The sequence below is a fragment of the Schistocerca nitens genome, chromosome 8 (genome assembly GCF_023898315.1).
Source record: "Schistocerca nitens isolate TAMUIC-IGC-003100 chromosome 8, iqSchNite1.1, whole genome shotgun sequence".
Classification (NCBI taxonomy): Eukaryota; Metazoa; Arthropoda; class Insecta; order Orthoptera; family Acrididae; genus Schistocerca; species Schistocerca nitens.
The window spans coordinates 185040972-185067243 of record NC_064621.1 but is presented as its reverse complement, the minus strand read 5'-3'; positions in this window follow the sequence as shown (position 1 = coordinate 185067243).

Here is a 26272-nt window from a genome sequence, read left to right as displayed (position 1 = left end):
CTGACAGACGTCTGCGCGACGTCGATTTTTGTCAAGATTCTACATTTCGGAAAAACATTTACTGTTTCACACTTCAGGCCCCAAACATCAGAAAAATTACTTGAAGCGAGCCAAAGTGTGTGCCTAATTCAACGTCAACATCCGATGATGGTTCAACGATGTTACAGAACCATTTATTTCCTCAATATTTATGTCAGTAATTCAAGTGTTAGGAGGTCTAGGGCAGTCGTCGTCCTCATCGTCTTCTCGACCCTCTTTGAAACTTTCACGATGCCATTCAAAAACTCTTGTCTTAGTCTTAGTAGATTCGCCAAAAGCCACAGTCATGATTTCCAGTACGGTGTTGCACTTTATTCCAATTTTCAAGCAAAATTTAACCCAAATTCTTTTATCATTCTTCTTCCAAAGAAAATAATTCGCCGAGCACACGAAAACACGTGTAGCCTCTACGACTGTGAGCAAGAGACTATGCGTTCAAAACATCTGAAAAAGGAAACATACATCAGGAACATATGTACCAACAAGATAAAAAAAAAATAAAATGAGATGTATAAAACCAGCGAAATTACAAGATTACCATTACTTTGGTTTGGGGACAGGCGTGATCTGTGGGAAAGCTGAAGACAAACCAGCAGTAGTCCTTCCACAGTTCTTCATTAACTTATTCAGCACAACCTGCTTTTTAGGTACGACGTCCACCCACGATGTTGTTTGCTACTCAAGGAATCCAATTCAAAGCACGTACATAGGACAGAAGCACTTCATCGAAGCACTATACTAATAGCAGGTTACCGTCAGTTACTGAAGCGCCAAAGAAACTTATATAGGCATGCGTATTCAAATACAGATATATGGAAACAGGCAGAATGCGGGGCTGCGGTCGGCAACGCTATATAAGACAACAAGTGTCTGGTGCAGATAGATCGGTTACTGCTGCTGCAGTGGCAGATTATCAAGATTTAACTGAGACTGAACGTGGTGTTACAGTCGGCGTACGAGCGATGGGACACGGCACCTCATGAGGCAGTTATGAAGTGTGGATTTTCCCGTATGACCGTTCCACGAGTGTACCGTGAATATCAGGAATCCGGTAAAACATCAAATCTCCGCCATCACTGCGGCTGGGAAAATATCCTGCGAGAACGAAACCAACGATAACTGAAGAAAATCATTCAACGTGACAGAAGTACAACCCTTCCGGAAATTTCAGCAGATGTCAGTGCTGGACCCTCAAAAAGTGTCAGCGTGCGAGCAGTTCAACGAAACAGCATCGATAAGCGCTTTCGGAGCCGAAGAGCCACTCGTGTATCCTTGATGACTGCACGACACGAAGCTTTACGCCTCACCTGATCCCGTCAACACCGACATTGGACAGTTGATGACTGGAAACATGTTGCCAGGTCGGACGAAACTCGTTTCAAACTGTATCTATCGGATGGACATGTAAGCGTATGGAGACAATCTCATGAATCCACCAATCTTACATGTCAGCAGGGGACTGTTCAAGCTTGTGGAGGCTCTGAAATGGTGTGGGGCGTGTGCAGTTGCCGTGATATGGGACCCCTGATACGTCTCGATATGACTCTGACTGGTGACTCGTACGTAAGCATTCTGTCTGATCACCTGCATCCATTCATGCCCATTGGGCTTTCCGACCAACTTGAGCAATTCCAGCAGGACAACGCGACACCTTAACCTTTCAGAATTGCTAAAGAGTAACTCCAGGAACACTCTTCTAAATTTAAACACTTCCTCTGGCCACCAAAGTCCCCAGACATGAACAGTATTGAGCACACCTTGGATGCCTTGCAGCATGCTATTCAGAAGAGATCTTAACCCCTCGTACTCTTACGAATTGATGGACAGCCCTGCAGGATTCAGGGTGTTAGTTTCCTCCTGCACTACTTCAGACATTACTCGAGTCCATGCCACGTCGTGTTGCTGCACTTCTGGGTGTTCAGGGGGTGCCTGCACGATGGTGGGCAGGTGTACCAGTTTCTTTCGCTCTTCACTGTCGTTTTCATCTGCACTAGCGAAAGTTGAATTGTAATCATCCTATATTTTGGATTCTCATAAAGTAATAAAATTCGAAAGTAAGCCAGTAAGGTAGACTCGGAAGTGGAAGTTAACTGAGATTAAATCAGTCTCGTCAGACACTGACCCACCTGCACATATTCTGTTCGTTTCATATCCATCATGTAATTTCAGGTTCTTCTCTTCACTATGTTGCTCAACAACGTCTAAAAGTCTAATTTATGGTGATATGAAGAACAACTGCATTGCGGGTACATCTGGACGAAACCAAAAAGACAGCTACAGCCTGTCAGAAAAGTTGGTGTTTGCTGTAATTTCGATTGCTTTATCATTCGTGCTTTAAATACTATACCCTTCGAATGGTTCAGTGTCGGCGCACCCACACTCCCCCCCCCCCCACCTGCCAATCTTCTCAGATACATCTAATTACACAACGCGGTCTTATGCCCTGTATCCTATATGTTTGTTCGTCCACGATCTCCTTGCTCCTCAGTGCCAAGATAAGTACCTTTACATGCTGTACAAATGTTCCACTGACATATCCCTTCTTCAAGTGGTTTCCAATAAAATACATTCCTCGCCTTCTACATTTCGTACTTTATCTACTCGCTTCATATATAACACTTCGATACCATCACTCATTAAAAATTTCCAGTCGCGGCTGGTAGCCGCACAGTCTCAGGAGTCTTGTCGTGGTGCGCGCAGCTCCCCTCCCCCCCCCCCCCCCCCCGCCCCCCTCGGTCGGAGGTTCGAGTCCACCATCGGGCACGGCTGTGTGTGTTGTCCTTAGCGTAAGTTAGTTTAAGTTAGGTTAAGTAGTGCTGACGGACCGATGACCTCAGCAGTTTGGTCCCATAGAACGTACCACAAATTTCCAAAAGTTTCCATTTACGTCTTCACCTGTCTTAATGATCCATACTGTGGTGTGCAGCAGACGTACACTTTCATGAATTTATTCCTCACGTCCTTATTATTATGTCTTTTAGTGAAAAATGCTTATGTACTTTTATGTACTTGCTTGTTTCGGTCATCCATTGCAATGTAGCTTCTGCAATAGAGCTAGATGGAGGGTGTTATTTTAAGCCAGAGTGGTCGATTGAGGATGCGATCATTTCCTCGGAGAACGAGAAATCAGTAGAGCTCCTTTACCATTGACAATCTTTACTTTTTGAGGCCGACGTACAACTGCTGATCGTGGTTACTCGAAGGAGGTGTGTTGGCTTAACACTACGCACCTTTAGAAGATTCAGTCAATGAAATCCCAGGCGCTTGTTAATGTGATTACACACTACATACTACACGTTACATTATTTCGTACCTATTTACAGTTTTCGCTGTAACTGTCACTCATCTTCCTTCGGTATTTCCCACATCGTTTGGAGATGAGTACACTCAGTCTGTTAAGTCCAAGGGGTGACACGCTCAGACGCTTGTGGGAGTTTGGGAGTCAGATGATTTTCCTCCCTAAGCAGCAAAGGCTATTCAAGTGAAGACCTTTATTATGTTGGCACCTGGATACGAGATGCCTGTCACCATGTCTAGTTGCAGGTATCTGCTGCTATACTGCTAAGTATATTGAAACATTTGTTCTGCGCTAATTCACCCCTTCCATACTACTACAGCTCATCCATAAAGCTACATAAAGCGGGATCCAATACATTGTTCAGGGAGGTATTGTCTCCAACGGGTAGAACTTCGACACGTTTGTCAGGTAGTTAGAGTTGAGTATATTTTAGATTCAGGGCTTTTGCCACTGTTATTTTTTCTGGAAGCTGAAACGTTTGTCCTGGGACGTCACATTTCGTACTGCTTACTAGCAACCTGTTGCTCATAGCTATAACCGTTCTGTCCCCTTCCACGGCACTTGCACGTAGCAATTTGCGATAGATGTAACTGGATAATATACAGACTATTCCCGCTGAGTCTCTCGCCCCTGAGTATGAGGTAGCGTGGTGAGGACGCCCTGTGGGCATCCAGTCCCTCCTACAAGTATCTTCTTCTTACACCCCTCCATTACAATTCATGTCTCCCTGGATGGGCAAATGGTAATTTATTTCTTCCCTCTCACAGTCACATAGCTTCTTTGCTGTCATCTTAATGATGAAGTACTGCTTTCTTTGAGACCTACCACGAAATGAATATGTGACAAAATCACTGTACACAGAAACCATTGAAACACCACAGTCTCTTCAATGCTGGACTACATGCCTACTGTGTCTTACTCCATTCTCCGTGTTCTGACTAAATCTACATCTCTAAATATTTGCAAGTTTACAGCCTTTAAATTACGTGAAAGGAAATAATCACTCTGTCGCCTGTTCTGCTAAACACTCACAAAATCTGCTAAAGTGTGAAGAAAAGTAAACAACATTCAAAAATACTTCAAGTAGAAATACGTAAGAATTCCTTTGTGTCCACAGCTCGTGGTCGTGCGGTAGCGTTCTCGCTTCCCGCGCCCGGTTTCCCGGGTACGATTCCCGGCGGGGTCAGGGATTTTCTCTGCCTCGTGATGACTGGGTGTTGTGTGATGTTCTTAGGTTAGTTAGGTTTAAGTAGTTCTAAGTTCCAAGGGACTGATGACCATAGATGTTAAGTCCCATAGTGCTCAGAGCCATTTGAACCATTTTTGAAGTCCTTTGTCATCCTACCACCATAAATGTCACAGATTCCTATGGTACAAGACTGGAAAAAATAAAAAAAAGTGTAATGAAAGCAATGCGCATGTAAAAAAGTAAAAACTCATAATTCACTATCCTTTTTACATCGATCTACACCTTGTTCTTAGCATGTATGGTAATACTATTCAGAACTGGTTACACGTCTGTAATCATACCACTTTTAAGACGTCTGTAGTCATAGGGGTAACCATGAGCTCTGGTTTTGTCTGTACTTTTTTTGACTCCATTACCACTGGTGCTCCCCAGAGACTCGTGCTTTCTTCAACAAGGCCTACCACTACATGTTGGTTAATAAACTGCCCCATCACCCGTTGTACATGATGAACACTTGATGTGACTGACAATATACGAGTATGTATGACTCATTTCCACTCGGGATTCTGTGTAACATCACTGGGATTGCTTGCATAGAGCCGGGTTAAACAGGTACTTAGACTCCCTAACTACGCACCTATCGTTTCTTTTCCTAAGTCTTTCAGTATCTCCCGTTATGCAGATATAGTGGCAGCTCGACTATTCTTAGGTTCCTAATTGATTCAATATAGATCATCTTTTTAAGCCTTCTATTTGGCGAACAACAAATCCTTAGACAAGTCCGCGTTTTAAGCCCCAAAATGGGCACCAACTGTTCAAGATCGATTAGCCATACACATAAAAAACTCCTACGCACAAAACAGCATGTTTTATCTAATTCGTGAATCTCTCAGTGTTTCTAACACAAACAAAACTTTTTCAGATAATTCAGTCACTGCAATTCAGACATAGCCATTTTCGCGTACTCAGCAGACTTTATCGCGCAAACAGACCCTTAGCGGACCTTGTACACAGCTTAATTGGTTAATCTTCCCGGAAAGACGATCGTTCCAGTAAAGTGCCTCTGGCAATTTCTTCCAGATGAAATGGTGCCCCATCGAGTTCTACCATATGTTGTCCAAGGTCAATTTTTGCATGATACTTATGTAGGAAATGCAACACAAACTATCGCCTATACGATTCACGACTTTATATTTTCTTGGAAACATTGTCCTCTCACATCACACGAAAACTCAATATCGCCAATACCAGTCTATCCACTACACTACCGCGCACTCCATGTAAATTCTAGCATGGTCATCTAAATCACCTCTTTCGCATGAAGTACAAACGTGCCACATTCACATGCACACCTGCATTGAATGAAACTTGTGTTCCCTTCCATCCTCTTAGCGTATTGCACAAAATTCCATCTCTGACACTTTTCAGCTGTGCTAAAACTTCCTGGTTTGGTGGACCTGCATCACCAATTGCCGTTTAACTGCTGATTATTCCCATTCTGTAAGTTTCCCATCCTGAACTATCCCACTCTGCTTACAGTGCCCTACATTTCCGCACTATCTACACTGTGACTGACGGCAGTCTTGTCGTCACGGGGATAAAAATACAGTGGTCGCCACGGAGTCGGATCACGGCGTCAATCTCTTCCAAACGTTTTCCTATGGTTCCATCCAAATCTATAGGGAATTATATCCTAGCCTTCTTAGCCAACTCAGGGAGTAACCCAGTAAAGATGCTTTGCTTCTTGCAGCGAGAACTTGTTCGTGTCATCAGTCTCCATTCACTCATACTTTCTGACACTAAGTTTTCTTATTATATCCACGAAACTTTCAATAGACTCTCCCTGTCTTTGTGACACACTATATAACAACTCCTGATGATATCTACATCTGTTTTCCCCCTATAACGCTGCAATAAGCCTTTCCTCAGTGCTTCGAACGTTTGAATGCCTGATGGTAAATTATATACATTTTCTCATCTCGTATCAAACCTAACTTAGCTATATGTAACAACTGCCCCTGTGATCAACGAACAGCTTCACGTATGTCAAAAGGCCCTCCACATATGCTGCCAAATCCTCTTCAGCTTTACACAAAAAAGGAGAAACTATGGTATGGTCACTAGCATCTACACTGTGTTCTGATAAATTGAACAAGACCCTGTTCTTTTTTAATGCTTTTAACTATGTAAATCTATGTACTCATTTCAGCCACTTGTTCTAGCAAAAACTTAATCACAAAAAATGGTTCAAATGGCTCTGAGCACTATGGGACTTAACATCTGAGGTCATCAGTCCTCTAGAACTTAGAACTACTTAAACCTATCTAACCTATGGACATCACACACATCCATGCCCGAGGCAGGATGCGAACCTGCGACCGTAGCGGTCGCGCGGTTCCAGACTGAAGCGCCTAGAACCACTCGGCCACACCGGCCGGTACTTAATCACATCTGTATGGTGTTGTCCCCCAGGTGTACTCATTGTAAAGCGAGGGCAGCTTTAGCATTTGGAAAGACGCACTAGAAAAAATACAACGGGAAATATTTAGGACACTCTTACATCTTCGAAACACAATACTTAATTCCAGAATGAATTTTTCACTTTGCAGTGGAGTGTGTGCTGATACGAAACTTCCTGGCAGGTTAAAACTACTTAATTCTTACGCCTGAACGCCGACCATGCACACCATCCGCTGTAGATGACGCAATGTCAAGGTCTCCTGCATTTGAAACATTACACTGGTGCAAACTGAATACAGGGGCACTATATCCAGCTAAAAATCACTGTGAGCAACTAACTGGTTTGAAACTAGCACATGTTTCTCTAGTGTTTCCCTTAACTCCCTCATGTCTTCGCTTGAGTTTACATTTACGAATCGAACTTTCAACCTCAGCCTAGCCGACCTCCCTTAACCCCTCGATCTGAAAACAGCCAAAAAGGGTATTTCGTCACTCAGCACCTATTAATTGCGATGCTATACTTTCACCCACGATGCCGTTCCATATCTCTGGCTATTTCTGGCCTCAGTGTACCAGCTTGTACACTTCTAGCGCCAGTGTAGCTGTGGCTTGGAGCAGACAGTAAAGTAAGATAGGACCAACGGTTGAGGATGCCATTCAGGATGTAGGGTACATAGTACCAAAAACTCAGAGATCGTGGAACCAGTAATGATCCAGTAGACCAAAAAATGTTTACTCATTGACTGTCGAAAGACTGCAGATGGTAATGACTCGAAGGTGTGCACACACATTGACCCCACCGCTCTAGGCAGCGGGGAGTATTGCTGTGATGATGGTAGTAGCTGATCCACTCGGCAAAGCCTATCAGTGCGTTGGTTTTGCGCGGTTACCGTTCCCCAGCGGCACTTCGTCAGATACCGACACGGTATTGTTGCCCAAGTACCAGGACGTGCTCACCTGTGGTAACAAGCTCCAATAGCCGCATAGAGGTGAGGCGTTATGGCGCCTAGAGCTCGGGACCTCAGCAAAGGATGCAGCATCAGCGGCGTGTGGACACGTGTCTGCTGTATCTGAGCCCGTGTACGCCGGACAAGCAGCAACTAGGCAGTGGGTCAGGTATGAGGAACGCTGGTGCACAGCCCAAGAATCCGAGACCCGTGGCGGCACCCACAGGCTGGGTGGAGTGATCCTGGCGATAGCCCCAGCTGGACGAACCCAGCTGAAGCCCTGGCAGCTAAAGGTCTAGGATCAGCATAAAGACCAGCGTCTAGCGCTGGCAGTAGCTACATGTAGAGGAGACTGAGTAGTGAGGAATATGTCTCGTCGTCAGTAGTAGTCTCTGGGTTTCAAGCATTTATAGTAGGCTCCACCTGTGGTCACGTATTGGCAGAGGTGACGCAGCAAAAGGCCAAAACTTGAGGTAATTGAGCTCTCTACTGATGTGGACCGATGTCTTGGCACAATGAACCTCTGAGCAATTTTCCGGCCCTGGCTCTGGAATTTCACAGGCAGCCAGATGTCCCGCCTCCTCATAAGTTGTGAAGTCTGTTCAGATGGGTTGCAGTCGCACAACTGTTTTTTTTTTTTTTTTTTTTTTTTGTGGTCAGTTTTCAGGATGGTTTAACGCCGATCGCCACGAATTGCTCTCCTGTACCAAACTCTTCATCATACAGGGTGTTATAAAAAGGTACGGCCAAACATTCAGGAAACATTCCTCACACGCAAATAAAGAAAATATGTTATGAGGACATGTGTCCGGGAACGCTTGATTTCCATGTTAGAGCTCATTTTAGTTTCGTCCACCTACGCTCAATGGAGCACGTTATCATGATTTCATACGGGATACTCTACCTGTGCTGCTAGAACATGTGCCTCTACAAGTACGACACAACATGTGGTTCATGCGCGATGGAACTCCTGCACATTTCAGTCGATGTGTTCGTACGCTTCTGAACAACAGATTCGGTGACCGATGGATTGGTAGAGGCGGACCAATTCCATGGCCTCCACGCTCTCCTGACCTCAACCCTCTTGACTTTCATTTATGGGGGCATTTGAAAGCTCTTGTCTATGCAACCCCGGTACCGAATGTAGAGACTCTTCGTACTCGTATTGTGGACGGCTGTGATACAATACGCCATTCTCCAGGGCTGCATCAGTGTATCAGGGATTCCATGCGACGGAGGGTGGATGCATGTATCCTCGCTAACGAAGGACATTTTGAACATTTCCTGCAACAAAGTGTTTGAAGTCACGCTGGTACGTTCTGTTGCTGTGTGTTTCCATTCCATGGTTAATGTGATTTGAAGAGAAGTAATAAAATGAGCTCTAACATGGAAAGTAAGCGTTTCTGGACACATGTCCACATAACATATTTTCTTTCTTTTTGTGTGTGAGGAATGTTTCCTGAAAGTTTGGCCGTATCTTTTTGTAACATCCTGTATACTAGCAGTTGCAACCTACTTCGCTAAATATTTGCCGTCTGTATTCCAGTCTTTGTCTTTCACTCACTTTTTACCTTCTACAGGTCCCTCTAGTACCATGGATGTTATCCCCTGAAGCCTTGACAGACGTCCCACCGTCCTCTCGATTCTTATTGTCAGTGTTTCCCATATCTTGCTTTCCTCGCCGACTATGCGGAGAACCTCTTCATTCCTCACATTATCAGTCCACCTAATTTTCAACATTCCCCTTGTAGAACCACATTTCCGAGGCTTCGATTCTCTTCTGGTTCCGTTTCCCTCAGTCCATGTCTCATTACCGTACAGTGCTGTGTTCCGAACGTACATTATCAGAAATTTTTTGGTCAAATTAAGACCTGTCTTTGATACTAGCAGACTTCCCTTGGCCAGAAATAGCCTATTTGCCAATGCTAGTCTGCTTTTTACGTCCACTTTGCGGCCCCTGTCATAAATTATTTTGCTGCGTTGCTAGCAGAATTCCTTCTGATGTTAAGTTTCTCGCTGTTCTCATTTCTGCTACTTCTTTCGTCTTTCTTCGATTTACTCCTGTGGTCATGAGACTGTTCATTCCAATCAGCACATCCTGCAATTCTTCTTCACTTCCACTGCAAAGTCACGAGCGAATCTTAGCATTGGTAGCCTTTCACCTTCCTTTTATGGCCTCTTCGACGTACAAATATAAGAGAATCAGCGAAAGACTTTTTTCCCAGTTTTACACACTTTGCAATCCGAGCCTTTCGTCCTTGGACTTCTAGTCTTATTTTTTCCTCTTGGGTCTTATCTACGTCGTGTATTATCCGTCTTTCCTCATAAGTAACCGGTATTTTACGTAGAGTTTCGAACATCCTGCACCATTTTACATTGTATTACGTGCTTCATTTCTCTTCAGTCTTACTTCAGTCTTCATCCTCAACATCAAAAGTGCCTGTCTGGTGTCTGTACCTTTTATAAAGCCAAAGTGATCGTCATCCAGCAGATTCTCAGGTTATTCCTCCATTCTTCTGCATATTGTTGTTGTCAACAAATTGGAAGCATGATGTCTTAAGGTGACTGTGCGATGATTCTCGTAATTGTCGGTTCTTGCTATCTTCGGAACTGTTTGTGTGATGAAGCTTCCTGGCAGATTAAAACTGTGTGCCCGACCGAGACTCGAACTCGGGACCTTTGCCTTTCGCGGGCAAGTGCTCTACCAACTGAACTACCGAAGCACGACTCACGCCCGGCACTCACAGCTTTACTTCTGCCAGTACTGCCAGTAGAGCACTTGCCCGCGAAAGGCAAAGGTCCCGAGTTCGAGTCTCGGTCGGGCACACAGTTTTAATCTGCCAGGAAGTTTCATATCAGCGCACACTCCGCTGCAGAGTGAAAATCTCATTCTGTTTGTGTGATGTTTTTCAGATAGTCTGATGGTATATTGTCAGTCTCATACATGCTACACACTAACATGAACATTTAGTTTTGTTCACACTTCTCGCAGTGATTTTAGAAAATCCGATAAAATGCTATCTATCCATTCTACCTTACTTGATTTTAAGTTATCCAAAGCTGTTTTAAATTCTGATTCTAATACTGGATCCTCTATCTCTGCCCCGTAGTCTCCTGTTTCTCTTTCTATCACATCATCAGACGAGTCTTCACCATCGCAGAGTCCTTCACTGTACCGTTTCCATCTATCCGCTCTCTCCTCTGCATGTAACGGTGCAACTTCCGTTCCACACTTGTCAGGGGAATTATTTCACATCCTCCACAAACGCGTCCCATCATAATCTAGCACTAAACGAATTCGATTTTCTCCTTTCCTGCATCTGAATTGTCTTCATCGTTGCAATCTTCATCGTTTCAACGGACTGAGGCGCCCGCGTTAGCAAGCCCGGCAGGTGAATATGTCATTGCAGTGAGAGAGTCATCTAGAAGCCGCATGTACAACTTGACTACTTAACATTAAAATGTAGACAGGTGAAAAAATGTAAAAGGCAATATTTTGTTTAACAGTGATACTTTATCTGCATCAGATCTTGGAAGTATAATTTGAGGCATAAAAACGTCATTACATAAAATACAGAAAGGGCTGAATGACGCAGTAAACGAAAAATTATGAGATGATGGAAAATAACATTTCGGTGAACAGCACCAGGAGACCCGAAATTAAACGTCAAGTAACGGCTTTATACCGCTGAAGGAATTTTTGTTATGCAACTGCAGCTACTCATTGAGAATGAGGCTATCATTTCGAGAAATATGTTTAAAAATCTCTAATTCTTCAAGAATATCTAGTCTACGCCCTTTCTTCTCGGTGTGCAAGATGCTGATATCAGAAATTGCTTTAGGCGTGTGACCTGTAATCAGAAGATGGTCGGTAAAAGACGAAGTTTTGGGGCTAGTGCCATTTTTTCTTAAAAGGTGTTCTTTATATCTGGTTGTAAAGGCATGTCCTGTTTGTCCTATGTAGTAAGAAGCGCAAGTATCGCAGAAAATCTTATAGAGGCCACAGCTTTCTAAAGAGGAACCAATGGATTCTAAAATATGAATGAAGTTCTTTTCTAGTTATTATTTGTAGAAAAGGCCACGTTGCAATTGTATTTATTACGCAGAAGACGCTGGATCTGATAGGAGATGGGCCCCAAGAAGAGAATAGAAAAGTATTTTTGTTGGGGTTAGATTCAATGATAGGGGTGCCAAGGGAAATATTTTAACATTTCTCTTTCTGACGATGTCATCTACTATGACAGGTTTATACTAGTTATTATAATTTTTCCTTTAGTGAAAGGTTTATTGGTTGTACTTAATGTTATATCGTTTTCTACAGGCTGTGTCATTCAGCACTTTCTGTATTTTCTACGATGACGTTTTTATGCTTCAAACTTTACTTAACGTTACATAACGTGTCACTGTTAAACAAAATATTGCCTTTTACATTATGTACTGAACAATATTCGTTATAATTTTCGCCTGTCTACATTTGAATGTTAAGTAGCCAAGTTGAACCTGCGGCTAACAGATGTCGCTCTTGCTGCAATGTCTTGTTCAAACGCCCCACTTGTACTGAAAGAATTAAAGCTGTGAGGAAGGGTCGCCAGTCGTGCATGGGTAGCTCAGACGGAGCCCGCACCGTAGCTCGCGTGTTCGCCCTCTCTAACAAAAAGCTGAGGAAATGTATCAACGATCACTTGAACGGATGTATTGTGACGTCCGCCCAGACCAAACGCAACAAACAATACCGAACAAAATGAAGAAGAAGAACAAAAAAAAAAAAAGAAAAAGAAAAGAGACGGTAGAGCACTTGCCCGCGAAAGGCAAAGGTTCCGAGTCTCGGTCCGGTACGTAATTTTAAGCTACTTACGTATGGTCTATATGTGTCAGAATATATAAACGAGTCGAAGCATATAAAAAATTAACAAAACTTTCCTGGCCTACGAAATTCGTTTAATATAAGCCTCAAACCCTACAGTAGCAGAGAAAAGGAGAAAAGCAGCTGAAAAATGTTGTTGCCGGAGCACAAATAGGGCGAATGTGTAGAAGACATTTTTGGTGAGGGAGACGGAATGAAGATTGAGACAGCCGGTTCCCCACTTTTTTGTCAGCGTCTTTCAATGAGGAACATTCACATTTTTTGTGCTCCGACAGGAGGATTTTTCCGCTGGTATAATTATGATCACTTATTTTAAAAGAGAAAGCTAATATTCTAGTCACATCTGTCCTTTGCATTTGCGCAGTTGTCGTGAATATGTTGTTTATGTTTGGCTTTTGACAACAGGGGAGTAGAAGAATATTGCGCGTAGTGACTGTATGTTACGAGGTGCTTCTTAATCCAACGACCAAGGTTGTAAGCAAACGTTCCTGTTAAGCAGCGGTTAGTCCTCAGCAGTGTGAATTTTGTTGGAAGGTATAAACTGTAGTTACTCCGCACAAGTTTAATTAATTTCTCCAGGGACTCCACTACCTGGGTTCCCCGCGACATAAATTTATCCTCCACTACACTGCATATTCCGAAGCAGCGGTACTGAATTTGGCCTTCCGTCATGAATGCTACATTGATGTCATTTTGACGTCACATGGGGAAGGATGTGCGATCATCATTTCTAGAGCGCACAACGCGTAAGCGGTTATGACTGTTAGACCGGAATGAGACTCGTTGGAAAGTAGTGCAGTCCACCATTCGCGTGTGTATTGAAGTCTGGGACTTCGTGCTTTACGGAAAATTATAACCGATGCCAACTGCATGCGAGCCGCAAATGAAGCCACCAGCAGATAATTTCAATGCAGGTCGGTGGACTCTCGCTGCAGTGCTCCTGCGTCAGCTCATAACTGTAGATGAAATGGCGTTATGTTTTACAGACGTGCGGAGTTGCCTGTAATAGCCTACATTGCCCACACTGCGGTGCCCAGAACGCGCTCTTTCAGGTGTGTCAATCGTCTTCAGTTCAATGGCTCTACACACACCTTAATGTCCTTGCAACATTCTCTGTATAAACCTAGAAGACACAATGTGACAAACCCATTTCCTGACTATTGATTGTTGTACCTCGTCAGAACTCTTTTATATGCTGAACTTGTGCCCTTTCATTTGGATGAAACTCTGGCACACTCTTCTTTTGTTCACGTGTCCTCTAGGTTTAATCCTAATGATCATGTTCCTAATAATTTGACAGATCCTTACCAACTGTGACTGGCATGACGCTGTGGACACAGTACTGCGCGTTCCACGGGCATGCGTCCTGTTTGCACCTATTTGTGGTGCACCTACTACACATTTTTGTCTCTCTTCATGACTTTTGCAGATAGCCCAAAATAGACGTATGTCTACGAGAGGTGACTTTCACTGAGGTACCGTCTCCAAGTAGGAATATTATTAATCAAGCTGTATAATAACTTTATAATAACACATTTAGACAACACATTTGTCGTCACCGAAGTAATGCGTAGTCCCGGCTCCACTCGAAAAGCAACGTATGTATTCCTTTACACCTACAGATAAGTCAGCCCCCACTTTGAATTTACTCATCCGATGACACCCATTTATCACTTTGAAATTTCGCTTTCCATGAAATTCCAATACTTATTACAAAACGAAATGACTGTCCCTTTACTACATTGTGGCGTTTTCTGTACTTGTTGGTTATATATTGATTAACTGCTACGCCGGCGCAAGAAAGAAAGGGTAATTACCGCAATTGTCAGCAATTTACTTCAGTTGATCGAATTTGCCACAAACAGTTTCAGGTTAACGAGAAGTTGGTTAATTAAATGAAATCAATATTCCGTGTCAAAGAAATTGTATTTAAACTCCTTTTCCATTTATATAAGTGTACATTTAATAAAATCAAGTTACTACTGGCATAACTATTTTGAGCAAGATCGTCAGACGACTGTAACATTCAAACGCATTACGATTTGATCAAACTCTTAGTCAGAGATATTTTATGCAAAGATGCAAAGAGTAAAACAATCTCTTCCACACCGAAAACCTGATTTGAAATGAGTTATGGAATTTATGTCACATAGACGACAAAAATTTCAGCTTTGGTTCAGTTGGTAATAAAATGAAAATACGAAACTAAATACGCTATAGAAACCGGCCCAACATCTCGAGGTGCCGAATACTAAATTCTGCAACTGGATGCACTGTGACTCCGATGACGAAGAAAAAATGGCTCTGAGCACTATGGGACTCAACATCTTAGGTCATAAGTCCCCTAGAACTTAGAACTACTTAAACCTAACTAACCTAAGGACATCACACACACCCATGCCCGAGGCAGGATTCGAACCTGCGACCGTAGCAGCCCGATGACGAAGAGCAAACTGGCGTGAACCTGGAGGCCCACTGACAGCTGATTTTTTTAACAGCCTTCTTCCTTGATCTCCTAGCCTGAGGTGTAAGCACTGGTTTTCTTGGATGTCTGAGGTGTATCCATCTCGAGGAACGGAGATGAAAATCAGATGGTAGAAGTACCGTGCAACGTATGTATGTGTTCGTGGTCGACGTGCTAGGAAGCATAACACTCAGAGACAGTTTATACCTCGTTTGGTGACCATCATGCCTGGGGGAGCATGAAGGAAGCAGGTGAGATGGAGGTGGTTGGGATCTACCGGTTCTGCTGGGTGTTCTTCGCTGCATGTCGTGGAGGAGATTTCATCCTGATGATACTATTTTACGGCAAGTTTGTAGTCCAGCACTCTGGTAGGACTCTGTCGAAGTTTCCTCGTCTACTTCGAAACATTGTCTGTGGGACAGCAGTATGCTGATCGTGTATCTATCGCTATTTAGACTCGGCCTCTGAGCCATCGTTGCAATTTTCTTCAGAATTTGCCGAATGACCTCGAATTTCCCATTGGTATACATGGTAATCTTTGTTGTCTACGAATAGGTTAGAAATAAGAGCGGCATGTCCCTATCGTAACTTTGAGATTAAATCGTCCTTCAGTATGACAGCGGTCGTCAACTGAAGGTATCTCTATGCAGACAACACTGTTGAGATTTATCTTCTTCGCCGTACTTCCAACGAGACAGTACGGTCGCAGAGCGTCAGAGGTTTCCTTAGAAGAGAATGTGATTGACAACACTGTTACCTTGCGTGGTATATACTTCGGTGCTAATAGACTTTTAACGGATTTCCGGTAGCAATTTCATTGCTTCCACCAATAGAGCGTTGACAGGAGCTGAATTCGTGGCACTTGAAGACATTTCAACACATTGACAGGTCCTTTTGTATTCAAAAGTGGACATCGATATCATTGTACGTCGCAGCTATTGGCATATTAAATACAAAAGTTCTCGATGTCGAAACTTGAAAATTTTCTAATAAAGCATATCAGCAGTCTGTGACAGAATAGGCTGAACATTTACTGGAGTTTCTCTCAGTTTTGCCACGTTACTGTGAGTAAGAATCCATCCGTCACCACTCAGGGTGTAGATCACACTTCGAAGCTAGTCGACTGCCTCACTGGTCTTCTCTCTCCTCAGAATTCCTTTCATTTTTGTAGGGGTTGGCAGGGTGGACCTGTTTTTATTCTAGTATGAATATCATAATGCAATTCCCTCGAATACATTAAATTTGGATTAGTTCAGGTAACTTCCCAGACGTAATTATTCTTCATTCGGCGTGAGCTATTTTGACCGTTACTTTTATTTAGTCCGAAGTGAAGGGGTCTTATAACATCCTGTTTTCTTGGTCACATTGTTGTTCTGCCCGAAAACAATTCTTCAACGTTACAAACCGGACATTCACGGTGTCATAATGTTTACTGGAATGTTCCGTAAGGAACACCGTATTTCTGTTTGCGTGGTGTGCGTGTTGTGGCATTAATTATGTAGTTCTTTAATTAAATGGGGTTATGCACGGATGTGTTATTCAATTACATGAAAAACAGACGCTTAAATCCAAAATTTTTTTTCTCATTTCTTGTTCGTATTTAGAATTCTTCCACCACTTATTGATTAGTTTTACTCATACTGAACGTACAACCTCGAATTTTGCGTAATATTTGTGGGAGCAGGGACGAACTTATTGTATCTGTCAGAGCCATTTCAAGTAGAGATCTTTGGTCATTCATTCTGAAGCCTCTTTAGCTCTAATCTTCCAAAATTAAATGATATTGGTTTTCATGATAATCAATAGTGGTGCATTTAGCCTACACAGCTAATCTGCAAACAACGGGATATACCATATCTACATGCATTAGTTGCTCCCGGATATCTGATGATGGATAAATTTCGAAACGCGATATATGAACAGTGAAGGCATTTCTTGCCTGATGTTTGCCTTTTACTACTCCGACCCAGCAATCCTGAATGCAGAGCAGCTGATTTTTATAGTAATGGTCGCCAGCCTTCGACGTCACTTTGTCACATTCATATGCTTCGTTTTTTGATTAGATTGTCCGTAATTTCATACCACTCTTAAAACTGACATACGATTTTTCTAGATTATTCTACAATGCGTGAAGTACTTCGGTCATTTTCGTCGGGCCAAGGGGGTCTTGATTTATTCTCTACACTCTTTTGCCTCTTCGCACCTTTTCCTGAGAATTTTATGTCACTGAAGGCTGTACCATTAAGTTAAAAAAAGGCAAAATAATTGCACTTCTTAATCTTCTGTTCAGCCTACTGGCTAGTATCCACGAAACATATGAAAGCGTTATTACGCCGGAGCGCATTTTACCACAAATGTCCGCAAGATGCTAACTTCGCTAGAAAATATTGAACTTATCACAGTAACTGTAATTATAGGCAACGTTTTTCTGGTCTAAAGCACATTTCGAGTCTCTGCTTCGTGCTGTAGGAGTGTTACAGTTGTTACATTAAGCCGTGATTTCACTTTGGAGCCGGCCGGGGTGGCCGTGCGGTTCTAGGCGCTACAGTCTTGACCCGATCGACCGCTACGGTCGCAGGTTCGAATCCTGCCTCGGACGTGGTTAGTTAGGTTTAAGTAGTTCTAAGTTCTAGGGGACTGATGACCTCAGAAGTTTAGTCCCATAGTGCTCAGAGCCATTTTTTGCCACTTTGGAGAGAGTCCAACCCAGCCTGCTCTGCACTCACGTCCATTATTTGAGGAGCAGTTCAGTCTCACTATCCCTCTTTCTGTAGGTACAATGGCTGTGGGGATGCATTCTACGTTCTGTCTGAAAATAACAGCCAGTCCTACTTTGCTTCCTATACCCACAATTGCTTCGTATTCGGCTTGGAGAAAATTGCTGTTTGGACCTATTGCAATAGGATTACTGTCTAAATCGGCAGTCCACACATGTTGCTTCATTTCCACTAATTTTACAGTTGAACTGATACTACCAGAATTAACTGTCGTGGTTTTATGTGTCTGTACGATAATTAATTCTCTTTTCTCTCTTTTACGTCGTGTGCCCTACAGATTTTTCTTCTCCACACTTTGTCACTGTTGATCATCCTATGTCTTGTTTAATTAACGCATTAGTTGTATTCTAGTCATGTTTGTTTGCCTCCAAATCTTAAGGCCCTCCAATTCTTTTCCCGTCTCAGGTTTACTCTCCGTCTTCCTTGGCTTCGCCTAACTTGCTTTTCCTCTCTTTCAGTCTGTTTCTCATAGTGACGTGTTGTAAGTGATCTTTTTGATGTCTCAATTTGCGATTTTACATTTTTCATTTTCCGTGAAATATTTTAAGTTTTTGTATTCGGCTCAATTAATGCTGGAGTTTTAACAGGTTTGCTTTTATTTTTAATGTGTTGAAACAGTTGTGATGTGCTCCGATGGTCCGTTGAGGCAGCATATAATTTGTCATTTTTTACTCTTCGGTGTCATTATGAGTTTTCATTTCTTTGCTATCTCCATGTACGTCTTCTCCTTTCTGATCAATTTGGATCAGTTTATCTCAACTAACTTTAGTATCATTGGTAATACGGCAACAAACAAGTTTCTCGCTGATACTTTCGGCAGTTAGTTCTGACATATTGCCTGTTATCGTGGGAGATCAAGTTTCTAGTTTACTGAACGGGCTGCTTTGGATACGTATGATGGTTCTGTTCTTGTGATCAGTCCTTATTACATGAGCATATGCCTCCGTTACAGTATCGCAAAAATTCTAGAAATGTACGCGAAACTGGTCCTTTACATCACAACAAGCGCCTAAAGCAGCCCTTCTCACGTTAAGAGTAAGTTGACGTATTACAATACATGCCTATTAACAGCTCCAGTTAACAAAAACTAGGTTGCAAATGACAGCTGGTGCTTCATTTAAGGATTTCGGTCTTTTTAACTATCTTAAGAACTTGTTTCGGAACTGCGGGTAAGACATTAGTCACAAATAACCAAAACTACAGTACACACATTCAGCGAAGACAAGCAGATACGCCGTGATACGGTCAAACATATAATACAATATATTTATATTTCAAGATTATAAGTGTAGTGCTGTCTCTGCACAGCTGCATGCCTTCGCTGAAGGTAGATATTAAAATTTTGGCTATTAATGACTAATGCGTTACCTGCTGTTACCAAACAAATTCTGAAGATGCCTCAGCTTCTGTTGTCGTTTGAAACTAGACTGTAATTCTTATTGAAAATATATCAGTCAGTCTGCTTCACCATAGACATGGAGCAGGAGGATTTTACCTTTTAATGTCAATTTTCAGCACCGAAACACCAATTATTAGACTCAAGTATACAATATGCCTCCATTTTTCCTGGTAGATTATGTAACGGCGTTAAGCAAGAGAAATCTAAAGCCGTCGTTCTCCTCTGACGGCATCCAACTCTATAGTATGGTTTAATGAGGTTGACATCCTCTTGGGAAAAATACTGCGGAGGTTAAATGGTCATCCATTTGTATCTTTTAGTGCGTTTTACTCAGTAACATGTTGTCATCAGCAAAAATCAAATGGTACAATTTAAGATGTAGGATATGCGGTATCGGTCCGGTGTGTTTTAAAATACTAGCGACGTCAGTCACGCTTCTGCGTTTCCTATAGCCGCCACCGCGGCATGACGGCGCTGCAACGATCGATTATGCTGCTGCCAATGAGATGCAAGCATTCCGTCTCCGGAATTCCACCGGCGGGTGTAATTGAGTTGGAACATACATGCGCTAACCCTATTTTGTGTACTAGCGAGTTGGATAACGATTCCACACTTTTTGGACGCACACGGCTCGTGACGTACTGTATAGTTATTGTATTGAAGACTGGCTGATTTGCAGATCTGCGGTAGCTGTGTATACTTCATTATTCAAAGCAACTGTTAACAAGTGACACAGCAAGTATAGCAACAAAGTAATGTACTATTTTTACTATCTGATGTTAGATGTAGAATAAATTAATGTCTGAATTCTCTGTTCATGCATAGCATCTATTCTTCGCTCCTGTATCTATTAAGGAAACACATGGCGTGCTAGGAAGTTATAACAGGTTAGAAAATTTAAGAAGGGAAAAGGATGAGCTGAACTGAAATGTTGGGAATTAGTCAAGAACACTGGAAGGAAGATCATGTCTTCTGGTAAGGTAAGTACACGTTTATAAATACAAAATCGAATAGTGATAACGCAGGATTATGTCTAATAATGAGCACGGAAATAGGAAATCTGAAAAGCCGCTATAAACGGCGTAACGAATAGTCGTGGAGAAGACCGACGCAAAGCCAACACCATCACTACACCACACATTTATATGCCTATTAGCTCCACGGATATTCAAGATTTAAAAACAACTTCACTAGGACGTGATTTAATCATTTCTCTTTCTTTATTTTGGAATGATAAAAGAAGGATGTGTACGTGGAGGAGACATAGGTGGGTTTGAGAGACTGATTTTTGGGAACTGGATGTCAAACTTCAAATAGTTGACAGAAGCATCTGTAGACTCTGGACATAATTTATTGCTAATTAACCACAGTTTAAAACTAAATTTCTTGCAGAATCATTGAAATGCGAGGAATCTAAACCTGGATTAATTAAAAGGACCAGAGGTTGTTTAAGAGTTTCAGAGGGAGCATTAGACACCGAATGACTGAAACAGGCAAAATGAATATGATACAAAACGTTTGGATAGCTTAGAGAAAGGAAGTAGTGAAGGAAACAGAGGATCAAATAAGCAAATCGACAACGAAGAGTACAAATTCACTCATCTCAAACTAGATATTTAACTAACGATAACAGAAACTGTAAAACCGCAGGAAGTGAAGGTAATGTAAATGTCTACGAAAGGACATTTTGGAGCAAGGGACTCTGCCGGAAGCGACTGAGAACAGTGGCTGTACCTGGCTCCAATTTGTGGCTCATGTCGGTACGTATGACGAATGCCGTATGGAGGTGTAGGCGTATTTACAGCCTTCAATATTTGTAAATGATAATGTCTAGTGCAGTTAGCACATTTGACGGATGCGAAATAATTTTGGTGGAGTATGAAAGGTGCAGAAAAGATGGCTGTAGGATACTTCTACAGATCCCCAGCCTCTGAAGCGGCAGTGGCGGAAAATTTCAGATGAAATTTGGAATATATTGCGTTTAAATTACCTGGTCGTGTTATAGCATATGCGTTTTCCGAGCACTGTTTTGAAGAATTAATCACAGGACCGATTCGTGAAGGTAAAATCTTAGATATGCTGGTGAGAAACAGACCTAAACTTTTCGACTCTATTATCGTAGAACAGGGAACCAGTGATAATATGCCCGTACAGCATCACTGAATAAATCTGTAAATAGGAAGACATGTAAAGATAGGGAGACATATCTGCCTCAGAAGAGAAACAAGCAACAGGTTTTCGATTACCTGAGGGCGAAATTAAAACTTTTATCTCCAGTGCTAACAACGCTAAGTATCAAGGAACAAATTTCAGGAGTATTGCACAATACGCTTTAGACATGTACGCGCCGAAGCAGAGTTTTGCGCAATAGAAAACACTCAAGGTGTTTCGACAGCCGCGTTAGGAAGCTGCTAGGAAGACAAAGAGAGCTTCGCTGAAAATTTAAACGTAGCCAAAGCCTCAGATGCAAACAAAAGCAGCACTAAGGCAATAATAGGCTAGTGTAAAGCGTTCAACAAATTAGAAATTAAAACTTGGCCGATTTGGCAGAATATTCTAAGAACCTTATGGCAAATCACTAAACCGATTGAAGCCATGTGTCAGACCATTTGTGACCATAATGGGACTGAAGCGAAGGATGACACACGAAAACATCTTTTTCTACTAAATCGTTATCACTCATGAAGACTGCAACGTAATTCCTCACTTAAATCTCCACTCTAACGTCAGAGTGGCAGATATCGAAATTAGAGGCAGTGGAATGGAAAATTAACAGAAATCTCTCAGCGGATGGAAGGCCACCAGACGTGATGGGATACCAGTACGATTATAGATATTTTTATTTATTCTTCACAATTATAGCGTATTATGTGAGAAACTAAAGTAGATCATAAAACTCACATTTTCATGGATAATAGCACATGCATGCATTACTTAGCTATTCCTGGTTCTTAATAAAATAGCTAGTACACAAAGTGGTAATGCTACGATTAGAACTACAAACTACAATAAAACCCTTAACCAAGTATCCATCTTCTAACACTGCTGATAGTACTACAAAATCTATTGTGTTTCTGTTAGTTTACTTTTGTTTGTGGATTTAAACTGTCGGTGGCTGTTCGCGCTACTGGATCCGCCCCATCCTACCACAATCACCAGCCTTTCCTGTTGCTTTCCTCGGGCCCAGGACAGCACGTCAGCAGCGTCTACGCTATAAGAAACAATTCCATTATTCACTGTTACGTATTACAATAAAGACTACCGGGATTATTTTGACCAATGCAATGTAAGTTCGTTAGAAACCATTTCATTCAGAGGTCACCGACTTCGTCTTCCCTTCAGAGTACGTTGTTTAGTTGGGTTGGCAGCTTGCCAAAGTGTTACTCAATACCTAGGGAACACTTCCATTGCCCTCCTGAAAGCTGCGTCTGCAGTATCGTCCAAAATGCGCCAATTTGACTCACTCTACTGTGCTGTTTTGGGGTCCAACATCCTTAATACCTTACAGCCAACAACCGCTGCATCTTAATAGAGCGCTCAATCTCACAACGCGTGCTCCAGAGTGCCCACACAGCCGCAGGAGCAATTATCGTTAATGTGTCGTTTCATTTACTACTGGTACGTAGCCTACTGGCAATAACCTTTAATGAAACGTAACTTTCCGCTCCAACCTTATTTTTAGTCTCTCCCTGATGGTAGGGAGAAATTTGTACGTTCTCCTGCCTGCATCTCAGATGTCCCATTTATTTTGCCGCAGTTGTAACATGCGATCTTTTATTAACATTTTCGTGTTGGACTCAATTCCAAGTATCATTCGTACTTCCATGTGATAGTCTTTCTTTAACCAAAAAATGGCTCCCTTTTTCCTAATTTCCAAGTAAAATAGGTATCTTCGTAGAATTATTAACAATTCATTATTCGGGGTAATGTTGTAGGCGCCAGTTAATCTTATTTGCACTTCCCGTTGAAATGTTCTTACTAATGAGGCTGGCTTCACTAACTGCAATCTATGAGCCTAAAAGCTCGCACCGTACCCTACGACTGATATTAATGTAGACTCGTGCTATTATCTCCTTTTAAGGGAAGCCGAAACTGTCTGTTTTCAATGGTTACAATTTTGTTTATCAAGCTTGTACCTTTTCTGCCTGTCCATGCTATATGATGTGCGAAGCTACGGCATTAGAAGGAAAATCTGCATATGGCACTTTTGGCTGGCAGCCTCCTTTCGTCGAGTTCAGCCGCCTGTCGAAAGTCTTTTTATTAGGAACCACATTAACTTTTGTGCCGATGATAATGAAATGGTGAGGAGGACAGCACAACAACTCACTCCAGAGAGGAGAAAGTCCCCAACCGGACCGATAATCGAACCAGGTGCCCCGCGGTCGAGAGTCGGCAACGCAGAACACAAGCTGCGTATGTATTCTGCCTAGAGTATGCGAAAGAATATGCTCGTCTTCCAGCAATATGTACCTTAGGTAGTTGGAGAGGAATGTGTTCCTATTGATTAGAAAAACGTGCAGGCCATAACACTTTCGGATCAAGTGCCGTTGAACAGACGCAAAAAAAGCTGCAGGGCTACCCAAACTATAGAGCTGCTTCTCTGTCGTCGATCTGTTGCAGCAATATGGAACCGAGGCGTTCGATACATGTCCACACTGCCGCATCCAGAACAAAATAGGAGCGTAGCGAATATCACACCAGCTGCACAACTGACTGAGGAGTTCCTAACAAGCAGAAAAGAGCATTCCATTCAGAACGGAGGGCGGAGAAGCAAAAGTAAATCTTCTGGTACTCCAAGGCACTGTTGTGAGCCCAGAGGACCAGTAGCTTTCACAATTTATATAAATTACCTAGTTGATAATCCAGAGAAGTCCATGAGAGCTTTTGCATATGATGGTGTTGTATGTAAACAGTTGAAACGCTAGAAAATTGTAGCGAAACAGAGGAAGACGTGCAGAGCAGCGCCACCTTTATGCAGAGACTGGCTATTTACCCTCAACACAAACAAATGTAACGTATACCACATAAATAGACAGGATCCCATTATTGTATGAATTCTCGTTGTAGAACAATTGTGAAGGAAGTTGTTTTCATAAAATAAACCGTTGTACAAAATTTAAGCCACGAACGAAAATTTTCCAACGCTGCGTTTATTTTCCCACAAAATAGTACACACAGGTGACAGTACAGTAGAAACTATGTAAGGAATACAGAACGTAAACAACTGCAACATGAATAACGGAAAACAAAAAAGTTCTCAGTAGAAACTATGTAAGGAATACAGAACGTAAACAACTGCAACATGAATAACGGAAAACAAAAAAGTTCTTCTTTTTTTCCAACTTAACGGATTTTCACGCACTTTTCGACAACTGATTACTGTGCACAGTACGGGCTGTGTGACCACCTCTGCCAGCAATACTAGCCTGACAACGACGGGGCATGCTGTGGCTGATGTCAGCAATCTCATATTGAACAATAACTCCCATTCTTCTCGCAGGGCTGCTCACAAGTCTTGGGGAGCGGTTCGTTGACGCTCACGTGATGCAACCCGTCTCCCTAAGGCATTACAGACATATACTATGGGACTCAAATCGAGAGAGCGAGCATATCACGACATCCGTGCAATACCTCCCGTTTCCAAGAAATGAGATCGAGCATCAGTTCGAATTCTGGGCCAGTAGCATCACGCAACAACCACACGTCAGGTCCCAAGATCTTGTCATGATAACGGGCAGCAGGTACACCTTGGCGATTCACCCTTAGAATTGCATGAAGAGGTGTTCGAGTACTCAACTTAATCCCTGTCCACACTATTAGGGATCCTCCTCGATATTCATCTCTTCCCGAAATCGTGCTCCACGTTCCCTCCAGATGCCAATCCGTCGAGAATCATTCTCCAGACCAAATCGGTATTCATCTGTGAAAAGAACATCGGCACACTGTTTGACCGTCCAGGTGCCCGGTTGCCGATTTCGCTCTTGACGCGCCAGAGGTATACGTACAGCTGGTCATTCAGATGTTCTTAAGTCTTATGCATTCGGTTCTCGTTTTGTCCCCTCTGGACCCACGCCCGGTAAACGGACGTACAATGGAACTGTACACTGGTAATTTTGTCTTTCTTACAATTACGAACTCTTTAAATTTTAACTCTGGCCTGTTCCTTTTCCCGTCGTCCTTTCTTGTAGTTCGACCCCTAGTCAGTATCCTTTTTCTAAAGAATTTCTGTATGATAAAACTTGATAATCAGGTATACACTTAATGTATTCCGTGGTATCTAAAGCAATTTGTGTGTAACACGTCTGCCAAAAGTAGCTGTGGCCACGCGGGCAAGGGCAGTGTATGCAGGTACTTTGCGCGCTCGCCGGGCTTTCTCCGTCTGCGCCACAACTCCGCGGCTGCGACGGATCTCGTGAAAAGCCAGCAGTGCGCTCGGGTAGCCTTTATGGGCGGGATGGGGGGCGGGGTGGCTGGCCATTACTGACCGGAATCTGAGGCTGGCGGCTGGAAGCGGAGGCCACCCACACTGGCTGTCCGGGCTTCCAGGGCAGAGGTCTCATTGCGCCGCCTTCCGCCGTCCGACGAGGCTTCAATTATTGGTCGTTGTGAATCCAATAGAAGAGGTAGCTGAAAATTTATAATCGACTATTTTCGACACAAATACACGTTTACCAAAAATACAGGGCATTCTGTAACACGTTCTTCCTCAACAAGTAAAAACACATTTCCAGTTTTATTAAAAAATGGTTCAAATGGCTCTGAGCACTATCGGACTCAACTGCTGTGGTTATCAGTCCCCTAGAACTTAGAACTACTTAAACCTAACTAACCTAAG